This window comes from Vombatus ursinus, unplaced genomic scaffold (assembly GCF_900497805.2).
Source record: "Vombatus ursinus unplaced genomic scaffold, bare-nosed wombat genome assembly UNPS02014174.1, whole genome shotgun sequence".
NCBI lineage: Eukaryota > Metazoa > Chordata > Mammalia > Diprotodontia > Vombatidae > Vombatus > Vombatus ursinus.
In genome coordinates this window covers 47,098-60,561 of record NW_020953952.1, presented here as the reverse complement: position 1 = coordinate 60,561, position 13,464 = coordinate 47,098, and the positions used below count along the sequence as shown (strand labels likewise).

The 13,464-nt window shown below is 37.6% G+C and overlaps 1 pseudogene; it reads left to right on the top strand.

The window, feature by feature from the left end:
* The first annotated feature begins 539 nt into the window (after window positions 1-539).
* Window positions 540-1,481, top strand: LOC114041455 (annotated as a pseudogene).
* The last annotated feature ends 11,983 nt before the right edge of the window (window positions 1,482-13,464 follow it).

Below are 13,464 nucleotides of genomic sequence, written 5' to 3'. Positions count from 1 at the left end.
GGAAAGGAAGATGAGAAAATATAAAGAGATAATAAGTATGAGGCAAAGGCACAGTAATTTCAAAGGAAAGAGAGCACTGACAAGTGGAGGGCATCAGGAAAGTTTTCTAGTATAAAGTAGCATTGGAGTTGTGCCTTGACAGAAGCTAGGAATCCTAGGGACAGGTAAGTGGTACTGTGGATAGAGTGCCACATAGGGAGCCAGGAAGGCATGTGGTTTAATACCTCTTCAGACACTTGTTAATAGAATGACCCCTGGCAAGCCACTTCATCTGCCTGCCTCAGTCTTCTTATCTGTGAAAGGGGATGATTGGGGCTACTTCGCAATGTTACAAGAATCAAATCTTTACATTTGTAAGGAGCTTTGAAACCTCGAAGCACTGTAGAAATGCTAGTAATTATCATTATTTTTAAGAGTCAGAGGAGAGGAGAGAGAGCCTTGTATATAGGATGACTCATTTATGCCAAGACCTGGAAGCAGGAGACGGTTTTATTAATAGAGACGTTTTTTCTCTTTCTCTTAGCAGATTACAACAGATAATGGAAGCTAGGAATCAAACTGTGGTGACTGAATTTCTTTTCTTGGGATTCACAAATCACCTCCCACAAGTTGTCCTCTTTCTCATGTTTCTGTGTTTCTATCTCATCACTCTCACTGGGAATTTGGGCATGATCATCCTGATATGGATAGACGCCCAGCTTCACACCCCCATGTACTTTTTTCTCGGTCACTTGTCCTTTGTGGATTTCTGCTCTTCTTCTACTATTGTCCCCAAAATGTTGGCTGACTTTTTTGTAGAGAAGAAGACCATCTCCTTCCTAGGCTGTTCAGCCCAGATGTGATTCTTTGTACTCTTTGTAACCACTGAGTCCTTTATTTTAGCTGCGATGGCATATGATAGGTGTATGGCAATCTACAACCCATTACTCTATACAGTTATCATGTCCCAGAGTGTTTGTGTACAGCTTGTGGTTGGGCCTTATGCCATGGGCCTTCTAACCTCTACTACTCATATGGCCTTCATTTTCTGGTTACCCTTCTGTGGCCAGAACATCATCAATCATTTCTTCTGTGATCTCTCACCTTCGCTCTCCATTGCATGTACTGACACTCACATCATTAAGTTAATCTTTTCCATCATAACTGGGGTTGTTGGAGTCTTAAGTGGCATGATCATTCTTGTGTCCTACACCTACATCCTCACGGCTATCCTGAGAATCCGCTCTGCTGATGGGAGGTCCAAGGCCTTCTCCACCTGCTCCTCCCATCTGACTGCTGTCAGTATCATGTACGGGACCCTTTTCTTCATCTACGTGAGGCCCAACGCCAGCTTCTCACTGGATCTCAACAAAGTGGTTTCTGTGTTCTATATAGCAGGGATCCCCATGTTGAACCCCCTCATTTATAGTTTGAGGAACAAGGAGGTGAAAAATGCATTCAGAAGGAATTTAGAAAGGAAGATATCTCTATTAGGCAAGTAAGAAAGAGGTTCACTCATGTTATTCTCTGAATGAAGGTCAGTTAACAAAGGAGTGAGAGATTTTGGGAGGTGGTGAATAGAATAGAGAAGTTCTAGCGGGCACACCTTGTGATCTCTCAGCTGTGATTGCCCTTGGCCTGCCAGGATGACTTATGAGTCTAGGAAATGGCCTCAGTGCTTTTCCAACATAAATTGATACCAAGGCTGATACTCATTCTTGTGTTGTAGAAACATTAAGCATCATCTAGCCCAAGGTCTCCTTTTTACAGGTGAGGCACCCAAGGCCTAGGGAGGCTGAAGTATTTGTTTAACACCACCCAGCTCTTAGCTGGCACATGGTATGTGTTTAATAAATGTTTGTTGATTGATGGACCCAGTCACGACGGAGCCAGAATTGAAATCCAAGAGCCAGTTGGAATCTTTCTTTGTGACCCCATGCTCTCTGTAGGGCTACTAGAATCAAGCCACCACTGTTGATTAGGTGCAGCTAGTTTAAGATGTACTCTTTTATTTTATTTCACTGATGTATTTGCCTTCTATATCCCATTTCATATTTGCTTTTATTTGATGCGGGTGGATATTGTGGTCTTATTTCACACATATGAGTAATCTAATAGTTTAGGTCTGATATTGTAATGAAACAGGACACTCATAAGTTATTTAAAAGAAAAAAAAAGATGTACTCAGTTAAAGAAAAGATTCTCAACAAGGACATGCAGTGAGAGCATGACGCATGCTCTTCTGCCTCAAAGTTGTCCTTGTTGTTCGCCAGCCAACCATCTGAGAGGTACTAGTGCTTCTCGACATTTTTACCTAGAGGACCAGAAAGTAATACCAATGGCTGGGTCTTTGTTCCATTGAGCCGCTTAAGTATTGAAGGTTGTTTGAAGGATTAACCTAGATCACATAGTAAGAGTCTCTGGCAAATATTCCTGAGCAGGGGAGATGGGGAGGAAATTCAATAAAGAAAAGGCAGCCACTTAAAAAACAGCAGCAGCAGCAACCACAACAACAATGACAAAGTACAACAATAACAGCTACGGTGACCACAACATGGTTCATATCCCAAGAGGAGAATTGCAGCAAATCCCTGAGGACCAACAAACCACCTTGCGGGTAAGGAGAGGCCTCCACTCCAGCCTCACCATTGATCTCCTTTCTCCTCCTCTCACTTCCCACCCCCCACTCCTCCATTGGCTCAAGAAGGACTTTGTAATCTTCCAAAAGTCTTCTAGATGTTATACTTCCCCATCTCGGGATAGGTCTCCCATAGGCATAGCCAAGACAACAGTGGCTGGTGGCAGTGTCTGTATCAGAAACCGAAAAGACACTAGATAAGATACTTATCAAGCTTAAGGGAAACTACTTGACCTCTCCACAAATGGAAAAAAGGACAGCCAGCAACCAGGAGCTTGTACCTCTTGTACCAAATGTGAGTTCTAAGCTTGAAATAGCTTTCTCCTTGGACTCAACATGTGCTAATGGAAGAGTGGGTCACAGTCTTTGGGGGGGGTTTTTTGTACTACTCTTATTGGATAACCCTGATAAATCCATTTTGTAAAAGTTACTTAAGGCTGGCTGAGTGGTTGATTCTCTATTGCTAATCCTGGGGAGAAGCACACTGCTGGGGACATAGGCTGATGAAATCAGAGAATCATCTATGACTCCCACTGCCCTGAGGGTAAAATGTAGACTTATTCTGAGACCCAAGACTGATCTGTGAGAATGAGAGTTGGGACAAGGATCTTCAGGACTTATTTGGAATAGAAGGGTAAAACTTAGGAAAGTTTCTTACTTGCTTATTTGTTTCAAATAGAAAGCATGACTGCTCAGTGTTTTCTTCCTTATGTGGCAAAGTGCTTGCTGCTTAATTAACTGAAATAACTCCTGGACCATCCTGCTCTCAAATAGTGGAAAATGTTTCAGTTCTCTGTGGCACTCCTTCTGTTCAAAACTGGTCAAAGATTGTCTATTCTGATTTCCTTTGCATAAAAAAAAAACTGTGAATCAAGGACAATCATCATCACCAAAATAATGAGGGCAGCTATGTGGCACAACGGATAGAGCATAGGGCATGGAGTCAGGAAGACTCATCCTCACTGAGTTCAAATCTGGCCTCAGAAACTTACTAGGTGTTTGACCCTGGGCAAGTCACTTCACCCTGTTTGCCTCAGTTTGCTCATCTGTAAAATGAGCTGAAAAAGGCAAACCACTCCAGTATCTTTGCCAAGAAAATCCCAAATGGAGTCACAAAGAGTCAGACATGACTGAAATGCCTGAACACCAAAAATAATTATGATGCTAATAATCTCATTGACATATTGATTATGGTTTACAAATACACACATTATCTCATTTGATACTCACAATCCCCTTGTGAAATAAATTCTATTGTTATCTCTACATTCCTGGAACACAGCAGGATCTTCATGAATGCTCTTTGAATGAGTGATTGATCCAGGTTTTATAGATGAGAAAAGTGACACAGGGAAAGTTTGAGGGATTTGCCCAGCATCACCCAGCTAAATATCATACAAGTGAGCTGTGAAGGGAGCCCATCTAAATCAAGCCCGCTTTCCTTTCACTTTGTTTTAAACTATTTTCTTGTGAGGAATTTTGTTTTATTTCTCTCCTTCTGAATGGGTCATGTATCTTGGAGAGATTACTATTCTTGGATTCAAGAAAATCTAAATTAGCATCCTAATTCTCAGAGAGAAATCTCAAATTGAAAACATCCAAAATCCCAAATCTTCACATCAAAGAGAAAAATGAGTTTTAGGATCAAGGAACCCCATTCAGTATCACACTAGAAACTGAAATAAATATGGTAAAGGGGTGGGAGTTGGAATACACAATACCAATGGGCAAAGATAAGGTCTTGAAACCAAAATTGATTTATTGTGCTAAAATGAGTAAAATTCAATAAGGGAAAAATTGAATTGAGGACTTTGAGACATGTTTGGTGAAAAGAACAGAGCTTGGAGAATCTCTAAAACCTAAATACTGGTAAAAAGATCAAAGCACATTTGAGCAATTGGAGGAGACCAAATGAGGACCAAGTGTCTTCATTCTAATGGGAGCAAAGAAACAACTGTGCCTTCAGAATGCCTTATCTTCAAGGGTCATAAAGAAAGTAAAGAAATGTACACATTCTGATTATGTGTGTTATCTATTTTCTTGGCTTTAGGAGAAAAAAGAAAACTAACAGTGGAAAGGAATGTGCTAAGGAAGAAAGAATTAACAAGTATATGAAACTTAGTATTTCTTGAATTTGTGATATATCAGAAGAAGTGAATGAAAACACAGAGGGGTGAGGGATATAGGTTAGCTTATAAACTAAGAGGTATACATATACACACATACATACATACATACATGTATACATATACATACACATATATATGTACACACATTGTGTGTATTTGCCTCACATATGTATATAAGATAAAATATATATTATCTTAAGATAAGCTTAAGATACACCCACATTATATATACATAAATGTATGTGTGTGTATATATATGTATATATATATATATTAGTTCATAAGTTATTCCTTACATTTACTACCTCCTTCTCTGTGTCTCTCTCTATTCCTGTCTCTGTGTCTCTCTTCTCTCTGTCTCTCTCTCTCTCTCTCTCTCTTTCTGATTCCAAGCCAAGTGTTCTATCCACTGCATCACCTAACTTCTTTGAAGAAATGGATTAGACCACTCCAATTATAAATCATAAGAATTGAGACTATTCTCTTTCTTTCCCCACTTCTGTCATTGTAAAGGGCTGGAAGAGGAAGGGAGGAAAAATATATAGCATATGATGTTTAAAAAATACAATTAATAATAACCACAATGAATACGAATGGGATAAACTTATTACCCAATTGGCAGAAGGTGCCTAAATGAATCAAAATCAACAACAAATTATTTACAAAAAGCACACTTGAAAGATAAAGATTCACACAGTTAAAATGAAGGGCTGAAGCACATTTCTTCAGTGAATCAAAAAAAAAAAACTAAACTAAAAACCCCAAAAAACAATGGCAACATTCAGTCTCAGACAACACAGCAGTAAAAATAGCCATGGTAAAGAGACAAACAGGAAAACTGCATTATACTTAAAGGCACCATAGATAATGAAATATTGTGAATACTTAATATATATGCACTTAATGGTATGCTAGGTGACAAAGTGGATAGGACACTGGGCCTGGAGTCAGAAAGACCTGAATGCAAATTTTACCTCAGATACTTACCAGCTCTGTGACCATAGGCAATTCACTTCATTTGTTTGCCTCAGTTTCCTCAATTGTAAAATGAGGATAATGATAACACCTATCTCCAAAGTTGTTGTGAAGATCAAATAAGATAATAATTGAAAAGCACTTAGCACAGTGCCTGGCACACCCTAAGTAAGTTATGTAAATATAGTTATACAAATGTTGGCTATTATTATTATTGGATAGTTGGTGGCATAGTGACTAGATCATCAAGCCTGGAGTCATGAAGATGTGAGTTCAAATCAGGCCTCAGATATTTGCTAGCTGTATGATCCTGGGCAAGTCTCTTATCCTTCTTTGCCTACGTTTCCTCAATTATAAAGTGAGTTAAAGAAGGAAATGGCAACCCTCTCTAGTATCTTTGCCTAGAAAACCACAAATGGGGTGACAAAGAATTAGACATAATTGAAAATGACTCAAAAACAACAAGAACTATTATTAGATAAAGTGAAAGTACTGCAATTACATGGGAAAATGGATAGCATTGTTACAATAGTTGAGAGCTTGGTGTACCTGTTTCAGACCTTGACCAATTTCCTCAAGAGATAAACAGTGTAATTAAGAACCTGAAATGAAATTTAAATATGACATATTTCTGATGTATACTAAATGGAAGTCAAAAGGAATATACATTTCACTGAGCTAAGTATGGCACATTTATTATAAAATGTCTATATGCTTGGTTATGAAAATTCATAAACAAATGTAGAAAAGCAGATATATTAAATATCCTTATAATAAAATAATGGCTAGTAAGAGTCATTAAAAAAAGTATTCAAACTCATTTGGAAACTAAATAATATAATCTTAATGGATATGTAGGTCAAAGAACAAATTATAGAAACAAGAAATAATTTTATTAAAGAAAATTACAAGATAACACCCCAGTAGAAATGACACTAAAGAAAAGAAAGTACCATCTGCTTTGTTGCTATACCTAAAGATTATGGGACCTTTTCATCTGACTTGCTGCTGAAACCTTCCATATATGGTGTCTCCTCCATTAGAGTGGGAGCTCCTGGAGAGCAACGGCTGTCTTACTTTTTTATTTGAATCACCAACATTTAGCCTAATACCTTACAGACAGTAAATGCTTAATAAATCCTTCATTAATTCATTCATTTATTAAACATTACATATTTTGCATGTTTTATCAAAATGGGTTAATGAAATAGTTCTGATGTTCATTTTTGTCACAGAATGGCACCATTGCTCCAAAGTAGTCAGCCCAACATAATTTTTTTAATACATACACAAATTTTTGTAACATTTATGATTATTAAAAGTGAAAAAAATGAATATTTTAAGGCTAGAAGATACCAATTAGTTTTAACTATTAAAAGTATGCAGAAAAAAAATGTGTTTTCTCACAGCCTGCTTTGTTGCTTTTCCCCCAGGGAAAAAAATGATAATTTGGGGAGTATGAACCTTTATTTTTTTTTCTTTTAAGAATTATGAGTTGCATGACAAAGATAAAGGGTTTATTCACTTTCTGACCATATTCTGACCATATCTTTAAAATCTTAATATGTTTTCTGAATATTCTAGAAATTTCCCAAGACTCTGAATAATTGTGGATTTGTGACCTTAGGTAAGCCCCTTCACCATCAAACCTTCCAAAAAACTGGGACAATGATAATACCCTCCCAAACTGATAAGATCATCGTGGTGATCTGGTGAGATGCTTTATATCAAAGTGTTCTGCAAAATATTCAGAACTGAAAAAATGGGGAACCTTATAATTATTAAGAAACATATGATTGAAAACCTTTTCTAATAATAATTTTAATAATTCCTTTTCTATAGCATTTGAAAGTTTTCAAGACGCTCACAACTCCATGAGGTAGATAGCACAACAATTATTATCCCCATTTTAGAAAGGGGTAAACTGAGGCTCAGTGAAATTAATTGACTTTTCAAAGAACACCCAATTAGGAAATGTCTGAGATTGTATTGAAACTCAGGGCTACCAATCCCAAATCTAGAACTTTATGAACTCAAACCACAACAAATTGTATTTCTACAATGTTTTAAGGTTTTCAAAGCACTTTACATCAATTACTTATTTTTGTCTCATATCAAACTTGTGAGATAAATTCTACAAGCATTATTTATATAAATGTTTACAAAAGAAGAAACTGAGGCTCAATCGAGAGTCATAGAGCTAATGAATATCAACATGTCAAATTTTGATTTGAACTCAGAATTCTATCCCTTAGCAAAGGTACGTATGAATCACGTTGTCCTATACAGGGAACTGGGAATCAGCAAAGAGTAGTGACTGCTTTATTATAGAGCAAAACAGTATAGTTTAGTGGAATGAATATTTTACTAGATACACTGCCAGTAGAGTTGGGCTAGTCCCTTAATCTGGTTAAGCACTGGTCCCCACCCCTTGAAAATGAGGATATTCCTTAGCACTCTCTATTTCCAATGGCTTTTACAAAGAAAACATGTTTTTAAACCTCAAGGGTCTATTGAAGTAGAAGTTATTATGGGGGACTGAATTGAGTATTAGGGATCCAGAGTGACTCCCAAGAGCTTTTGCTTTTGCACAGGGGTTTGAACATTCAAAGAATGGTTCAACAAGAAAATAAAACCAATTCCTTCAGTTAAAGAAAGAAAATATTGCAAATTCATATTAAAAGGAATCTCTATGGACCAATTTAGGTTATGAAGATGGTTAAGTCTCATCTAATTAGTTTATTGCTTAATAGCATAACTCCCAAGGAAGGGGACACTTGAGGGAGAATATCTCCACAAAACAAAGGAGATAAAACTATGCTTCTTGGAAAGAAAATGCTCCTTTTTTCCCAAAGAAGTCTTACAATCCTGTTATGGAATTGACTCCTCTGTGTGCTGAGGTGGTAGTGGGTGAGGGCTGAAGGTTGAGGAGGAGGGGTGAGAGAGAGACCTCTGAAAAACAGAAGACTAGGCAATCCATTTCAGACCCTCTTCTTGTTATCTTTAAAAGGAAAAAAAAAATCAAGAATCTGTAAGTTAAGACATTTTTTTTTATTTTCTCCCTCTATATGTTTTAAGAAAATCAAGGAGTCCTTTAGAAAACAGTTGGATCTAACAAGGAATCCCCACCAAACTAAGGCATTCAAGGATGAAATCATAGGGACCATGTGCAATGATAATATGGTTGGCTTCTAGCTAATAAGTTCCTACATGATGTTCTTTACTGACTAAAACTTTGCATGGCCATCAGGCAGCCCAAGGACTACATGTGGTTCAACTGCTGGTCTATCTCATTTCTTACTCTCAATGGGTTTGATTATTTAAAATGAAAAGGTCTTTTTGTAGCCACAATGAAGGGCCAACCAAAGCATAGAAAATGCTGGGTGTGACTCCAAGTTTGCAAAGATAACTGCCTCTGAAGTACTAGGTACTTGAGAAATAGATAATGGAAATTTTTAGTTGAACTATCTAAAATCTCTCTACCACATCAACACAAATCTACCAGCATCCTTCTTTTCTCCCTATCCAAGAAGCTACCCTTTCTGAAGACAATAGAAATGGCAAAGTGATGTCAGTATCATTGAAATGTATGATAACAAGAAGTCAAGTGAACAAGCACTTATTAAGTGCCTACTGTATACCAGGCAGTATGCTAAGCAAATGGGAGAAAAAGAAAGGAAGAAACAGTCCTTATTTTGAGTTTATTATCTAATGTAAACACGTCTATGCAAATAACCATATAATATATATAATATGTATTTGTATATTACATTTATTTATCTCACATACATATACACACATATATACATATACATATATAGTAAATTGGAGATAATTTCAGAGGGAAATTATTAGTATAAAGAAAGATCAGAAAAAGCCTCTTTTAGAAGATAGGGTTTTAGCTGAGATTCAAAGAAGGCAGGGAATTTAGGAGGTGGAGGTGAGGACAGAAGAACTACAAGGCATGAGGAATAGGCAGGGAAAGAAGTTGCTACTTTAAACCAACTGCTCTACTTTGTATACAGGGACTTCTTATTGTATTGCATTTTTACAAAAGAGGTAACAGACTTGACTGATTTCATGTCCCTAGGAAAGTATCAAGTTCAAATCTGAACCCAGATCTTGTCTTCAAGCCTAGTTCTGCAAATCTATGCATCAGCTAACCTGTCCTATAAAGGGTTGTATTCACATATGTTTCAGGGATCTTAATTTCCCAGTTTAAAATGCACATATGATCACTATTAAAAAATGAAATTCACAACATATTTCCTCCATATTGGGGCTTCCTGATAAGAAAAAAGAATCTATGCCTCTCCCATATTCACCACACTCCCATAGACAATCAACTGTGATAGGGCTTCCAGAGTGTTCAAAAGGAATGATCCCTCAATAGGAAAACATTTAGATATGATAATAAATAGGTAGAAATCTGGACCTCGATTTCAAGTTTCAGCCCTGGAAAATGCTGGTTGAACATAACACTTTGAAGTACAATGACCCAAGTAAGGGACCTGGCAGTGCCCCACTGCTCTTTTGTACTCAGATACTTTGTGAGGTATCATGATGAACTCTGGGATCCCCACTTTAGAGAGGATAAACAAGAGACCATGAAGGGTAAGGTGAGAACTTTGTGGGTGTGTCACGGACTCCTTTGGCAGTCTGGAGGAACCTATGGATTCCTCAGAATAATGTTTTGTTTTGTTTTGTTTTTACATACCTAAAACAAAATACACAAAATTACAAAGGAAACCATGTATGTGTATATCTGTGTGTATATGTCTATATGACACATATATACAATTTATATTAAAAAGTTCACCAGTTAAAAACCCCTGGATTAGATAATCACTGAGGTTCTTTCCAGCTCTGAAGTTTGGATTCCATGATCTGAACTGTATGTAGATTGGAGACCATGCTATGTAAATATTGGTTAAAGAAAATGGGGACGTTTAGCCTAGAATCAGAGAAGACATGCTCAGTGTTTTCAAGTCTTTGAAGGGCTCTCATATTAGAGAGATTACATTCATTTCATTTGATACTAGAAGATAGTTCTAATAACAATGAAGGAAAGTTGAAATGGAAAAAAGTCAGGCTTGCTATCAGAAAAATTCCAGGTGATAGAATTTTCCCAAACTGGAAGTGGCTACACTGGGAAGTAGAGAGAGAGGTTTCCCTTCCCTCAAAGTCTTCAAGCGGGGACCGGATTAACAACCACTCATGACAGGAGGGCAGCAAGGCTGTACTAGAAGGCTGCTAAGGTCCCCTCTAATGCTAAGGTTTTGTTAGTCTGAGAGAGAGAATATAGAATATAGAGAAAATAGATTTTTTTTACCATTTCATCAATTAGGATCATGAATAATTTTCAATGCTCCAAGGAATACCAATGTAGCTATATTGCCAAGCTGAAGATGCCACACCTTTGTAATGTAGCAGGTGGTTTTGAAAGTTCCTGTGGCCCCCAAATTTATCACCCTGTGACCAATTTGCTAATGAACTTATTCCTGATTAGCTAGCCTGGTCGTGGGAGGCCAGGTCCACAGTCCACTTCCTGGCTTGTACTCAAAATCTTTGAAGCTTGGAAGGACCTGTCAGAAATCAGCCTCTAACAGTGAAGTCTTGGAGGTGCAATGATTAAGCAGTGGAGGAAGGGTGGTAAGGAAGGTGAATGCCCCCGATGAAGAATAAATACCAATAACTAAAAATGACAATTGTGGAGTGTTTTAAAGCTTGCAAATCACTTCACATACATTATAAACCTCCAGGTAACTCTTGTGTGGCAAGCACTACAGCCGTTGTGAATGCCATTTTAGAGATGAGGAAACTGAGGCTCAGAGAAGCTAAATAACTTGCCCTTCATCACATAGTTAGCAAGTGTCAGAAGGAGGATCCTAAGCTAGGTCTTCCTGAATCCAAGTCTGAAATTCTCTCCACTATGCCACATTGCCTCTCTTAAAGAAACAGACCTGGGCACTTTCAAAAATGCTTTGTGTCTTCACAGCCTAGACAATATCTTGCACAGAGACAATGTTAAGGTGAAGCTTTTTGAATTGATTCAAATTTGTCTGAATTGAATTGAAATGAATTTAAAATTGATTGCCTTGGTCAATGTAAGTGCACAATATATCATAATTTCTTAACTAATATTTCTTTACTACTGGACTTCCTTCCTTCCTTCCTTTCTTCCTTCCTTCCTTCCTTTCTTCCTTCCCAATACTTTTTGATCTTTTGATTGTTATAGCACAGACAACAGGTGCCCTCTTTTGCTGTGAAATACACATCCTGTGTATTTTTTAATAAAGTTATGGTTCATCATAGTGTCATTATGTTTTCCCCAGGACCTTTGAGCCAGTAACACTTTTTCCCCTGGGCCCTGACTTTGCACCAGTTTCTCCCACCTGATGTTCATTAAATTAGTGCTTCCTTTAGAGATGAGTGCCAGCAGTTTAAAGTAGAATTTGATAGAGTTTGGGCAGCTGGGTCTCACAGTGAATAGGGTGCTGGACCTGAAAGCAGAAAGACTCATTTTCCTGAGTTCAAATCTGGCCTCAGACATTTCCTAGCTGTGTGATGCTGGGCAAGTCACTTAACCCTTTTTGCCTCAGTTTCCTCATCTGTAAAATGAATCAGAGAGGAAAATAGCAAACTACCCCGGTATCTTTTCCAAGAAAACTACAAAGAGGGTCAGGAAGAGTCAGACACAATTGAAACAACTGAACAAAAACAACAAAAACAACAAAAGGGAAACTCTGCAGTGTTTTCAAGATTGGATTCCTGAACCTCTGGTTGCTGTTCTATGTCACTTCCTGCTCAGGAAGATCTACTGCTTCCTGATTTGCATGTGTTGGGCACTAAAGAAATATTTATATGATTGTTGGACTTCCTGGGGGCAAGGAGAAGGTAAGTGACCTGTGCTTATACTGCTAGATTGTTTCAGAAGCAGGACTTGAACTCAGGCTGTCTTGACCTTGAATAATGCCTTCCATCCCCTCTAACAGGCTGCCCATCTTTCGGTTTTAGATTTTGGAATTTCAAGGGAAGTATAACACAATATCACATTCTTATAGCATTCTAAATATATATTAATAATAAGAACTAATGTTTACCTAGCAATTCACAGTTTGCAAAGTGGTTTTCACATGTTATTTTATTTAATCCATATAAGGTAGACTCTATTATATCCAAATTTTACAGAGGAGGAAACTGAAGATGAAAGAAGGTAAATGACTTGTGTAAAGTCACACAGCTAATACATATTTGAACTCAGGCCTTCCTAGTGCCAAGTCCAGCCCTCTATCCATCTGTTGCATGAAAAAAATAATTAGATAAAAAGCATTTTCTTCCCAACAGCACCATGGAGCAGGCAGTATAAGTCATGCTATCCTCATTTTACAGATGAGAAAACTAAGATTGAGAGAGCTTTGCTGATATTCTCTAGATAAGCAAACGAGCAAATGCTAGGGCCAAGACTTCAGTCTAGGTCTTCTGAATCTAAGACTAGTGATCTTAACTCTTTCCCACACCACAAACTATTGAAGGATGTTACTTCCTCTGTGTTATGAGTTTTGGGGAGCCTTTTGTTCTCACCAGAGAAATAACCAGGGTGGAGTAACTGGAGTTTTGCTCCAGTGAATTAGCATCTCAAGGATTCTGATAACATTTTAGAATCAATTGAGCTTTGCACTCACTTAGTGGGAATGATTATTTTAGATAGGAAACTATCAGATGACTTTTTTTTTCATCTCC